Source organism: Arachis stenosperma, chromosome 10 (assembly GCF_014773155.1).
Source record: "Arachis stenosperma cultivar V10309 chromosome 10, arast.V10309.gnm1.PFL2, whole genome shotgun sequence".
NCBI classification, from domain to species: Eukaryota; Viridiplantae; Streptophyta; class Magnoliopsida; order Fabales; family Fabaceae; genus Arachis; species Arachis stenosperma.
The window spans coordinates 54,541,357-54,545,385 of record NC_080386.1 but is presented as its reverse complement, the minus strand read 5'-3'; the positions used below and the strand labels follow the sequence as shown (position 1 = coordinate 54,545,385).

The window sequence follows — 4,029 nt, the reverse complement described above, 5'->3', positions numbered from 1 at the left end:
TGGACGACCCAGTGCACTTGCTGGTTAGTTGTGCGAAGTTGTGTTTATGCCATGGTGTTGAGCACCAAGTCTTTGGAGCCATTACTAGGGATTATTTGAGTTGTAATGATCACAATTTCGTGCACCAAGTTTTTGGCGCCGTTGCCGGGGATTGTTCTTGAGTATGGACAACTGACGGTTCATCTTGTTGCTTAGATTAGGTATTTTTTTTTCTTCAGAGTTCTTAAGAATAAATTCTAGAGTTTCATGATGATCTGTTGAAGTCTGGCTGGCTGAGAAGCCATGTCTAATCTTATTGGACCGAGGTTTCAACTGATCATCACAATAGCTTGTTGATTTCCATCAATCTTGCCATTGGAGCAATGATCTGCTAAGGCTTGGCTGGCCATTTGCCATGTCTAGTGTTTTGGACCGAAGCTTTCTTTGAAAGCTTGGCTGGCTGTGAAGCCATGTCTAGTTCCTGGACCGGAGTCTTAGACTAACATTGCAATGATTCCTGGAATTCAAATTGAGAATTCTGAAATCTTCATTTTCTATTTTCATATAATTTTCGAAAAAAGCACAAAAAAATTTATAAAAATCATAAAAACCAAAAAAATATTTTATGTTTGTTGTTTGAGTCTAGTGTCTAATCTTAAGTTTGGTGTCTTGCATGCCTTGTTTATTTGATCTTGGTTCTATTTTCAAGTCAATAGTACAGGGAACTGAAGATTCAGAACATGCAGCAGAGGAATTACACAGAAAAAGCTGGGCGTTCAAAACGCCCAGTGAGGAAGGACAGACTGGCGTTTAAACGCCAGCCAGGGTACCTGGTTGGGCGTTTAACGCCCAAAAAGGTAGCATTTTGGGCGTTAAACGCCAGAATGGATACCATTCTGGGCGTTTAACGCCAGGATGGCACAAGGGGGAAGATTTTGTTTTCAAATCAAATTTTTTTCAAGTTTTCAAAGTTTTTCAAAATCAAATCTTTTTCAAATCATATCTTTTCAATCAAATGTTTTCAAAATCAATTTCTTTCCTTTTTCAAAGATACTTGCTAACAATTAATGATTTGATTCAAAATTGCAAGCATGTTGCCTTTTCTGTTGAGGAAGGTTTAATTTTTGAATCATATCTTTTCTTGTCAGGAAAGTCATTAATTTTAAAATCAAATCTTTTTAAAATGTTTTTCAAATCATATCTTCTCAATCACATCTTTTTTTTTTAAACCAATCATATCTTTTTAATCACATCTTTTTCAAAATAGTTTTCAATCAAATCTTTTTAACTTCTAATTTCAAAATCTTTTTCAAAAATCACTTGATTTCTTTCCCACTTTTATTTTTCGAAAATCAATTAGTGTTTTTCAAAATGTTTTCAAAATCTTTTACTTAATTTTCGAAAATTACTTCCCCTATTCTCCCATCCTTCTATTTATGGAGTATCACTCCTTCTTAATGCACAATTCGAATTCTATCTAATCAAGTTCGAATTCTTCTACCTTCTTCTTCTATTTTTTCTTCTTCCTCTGACACCTCAAGGAATCTCTATACTGTGACATAGAGGATTCCACATTTTCTTGTTCTCTTCTCTTTCATATGAGCAGGAGCAGAGACAAAGGCATTCTTGTTGAAGCTGACCCTGAACCTGAAAGGACCTTGAAGCGAAAGCTAAGAGAAGCTAAGGCACAACTCTCTGTTGAGGACCTGACCGAATTCTTCAAAGAAGAAGAACCCATGGCAGCCGAAAACAACAACAATGCCAACAATGCAAGGAAGGTGCTGGGTGACTTTACTGCACCTACTCCCGACTTCTATGGGAGAAGCATCTCTGTCCCTGCCATTGGAGTAAACAACTTTGAGCTTAAGCCTCAGTTAGTTTCTCTAATGCAACAGAATTGCAAGTTCCATGGACTTCCATTGGAAGATCCTCATCAGTTTTTAGCTGAGTTCTTGCAAATCTGTGACACAGTCAAGACTAATGGGGTTGACCCTGAGGTCTACAGACTGATGCTATTCCCTTTTGCTATAAGAGACAGAGCTAGGATATGGTTGGACACTCAACCTAAAGAAAGCCTGGACTCTTGGGAAAAGCTAGTCAATGCCTTCTTGGCAAAGTTCTTTCCACCTCAAAAATTGAGTAAGCTTAGAGTGGAAGTCCAAACCTTCAGACAGAAGGATGTAGAATCCCTCTATGAAGCTTGGGAAAGATACAAACAATTAATCAGAAAATGTCCTTCAGACATGCTTTCTGAATGGAGCATCATAGGTATTTTCTATGATAGTCTCTCTGAACTATCCAAGATGTCTTTGGATAGCTCTGCTGGAGGATCTCTTCATCTGAAGAAGACGCCTACAGAAGCTCAAGAGCTAATTGAAATGGTTGCAAATAACCAATTCATGTACACTTCTGAAAGGAATCCTGTGAACAATGGGACAAGTCAGAAGAAAGGAGTTCTTGAGATTGATACTCTGAATGCCATCTTGGCTCAGAACAAGATATTGACTCAACAAGTCAATTTGATTTCTCAAAGTCTGTCTGGAATGCAAAATGCACCAAGCAGTACTAAGGATGCTTCAACTGAAGAAGAAGCTTATGATCCTGAGAACCCTTCAATGGAAGAGGTGAATTACCTAGGAGAACCCTATGGAAACACCTATAATTCTTCATGGAGAAATCACCCAAATTTCTCATGGAAGAATCAAGAGAGACCTCAACAAGGTTTCAATAACAATAATGGTGGAAGAAACAGGTTTAGCAATGGCAAGCCTTTTCCATCATCTTCTCAGCAACAGACAGAGAATTCTAAGCAGAACCCCTCTGACTTAGCAACCATGGTCTCTGATCTAATCAAAACCACTCAAAGTTTCATGACTGAAACAAGGTCCTCCATTAGGAATTTGGAGGCACAAGTGGAACAGCTGAGCAAGAAAATTACTGAACTCCCTCCAAGTACTCTTCCAAGCAATACAGAAGAAAATCCAAAAGGAGAGTGCAAAGCCATAAACATGGCCGAATCTGGAGAGGAAAGAGAGGAAGTGGACGCCACTGAGGAAGACCTCAATGGGCGTGCACTGACCTCCACAGAGTTCCCCAATGAGGAACCATGGGAATCTGAGGCTCAAAATGAGACCATAGAGATTCCATTGGACTTACTTCTGCCTTTCATGAGCTCTGATGAGTATTCTTCCTCTGAAGAGGATGAGTATGTCACTGAAGAGCAAGTTGCTAAATACCTTGGAGCAATCATGAAGCTAAATGACAAGTTATTTGGAAATGAGACTTGGGAGAATGAACCTCCTTTGCTTACCAAAGAACTGGATGACATGTCTAGGCAGAAATTACCTCAAAAGAAACAAGATCCTGGGAAGTTTTCAGTACCTTGCACCATAGGCACCATGACCTTCAAGAAGGCTCTGTGTGACTTAGGGTCAAGTGTAAACCTCATGCCTCTCTCTGTAATGGAGAAGCTAGGGATCTTTGAGGTACAAGCTGCAAGAATCTCACTAGAGATGGCAGACAACTCAAGAAAACAAGCTCATGGACTTGTAGAGGATGTATTGGTGAAGATTGAAGACCATTACATCCCTACTGATTTCATAGTCCTAGAGACTGGGAAGTGCATGGATGAATCTATCATCCTTGGCAGACCCTTCCTAGCCACAGCAAAGGCTGTGATTGATGTTGATGGAGGTGAACTAATCATTCAAGTGAATGAAGAATCCTTTGTGTTTAAGGCTCAAGGATATCCCTCTGTCACCATGGAGAGGAAGCACGAAGAGCTTCTCTCAAATCAGAGTCAAACAGAGCCCCCACAGTCAAACTTTAAGTTTGGTGTTGGGAGGCCACAACCAAACTCTAAGTTTGGTGTTGAACCCCCACACTCAAACTCTAAGTTTGGTGTTGGGAGGTTCCAACATTGCTCTGAGTATCTGTGAGGCTCCATGAGAGCCCTCTGTCAAGCTACTGACATTAAAGAAGCGCTTGTTGGGAGGCAACCCAATGTTATATTTTATCTATTTCTCTTTGTTATTTTTTGTTATTTTGTAG

General features: G+C 39.6%; 1 non-coding gene across 1 annotated transcript; it reads right to left on the bottom strand.

Moving 5' to 3' along the window:
* Positions 1-2,120: 2,120 nt before the first annotated feature.
* Positions 2,121-2,228, bottom strand: LOC130959004 (small nucleolar RNA R71). The gene has a single exon (XR_009078103.1). It is a non-coding gene; the product is annotated as a small nucleolar RNA R71 (small nucleolar RNA).
* Between the last annotated feature and the right edge of the window lie 1,801 nt (positions 2,229-4,029).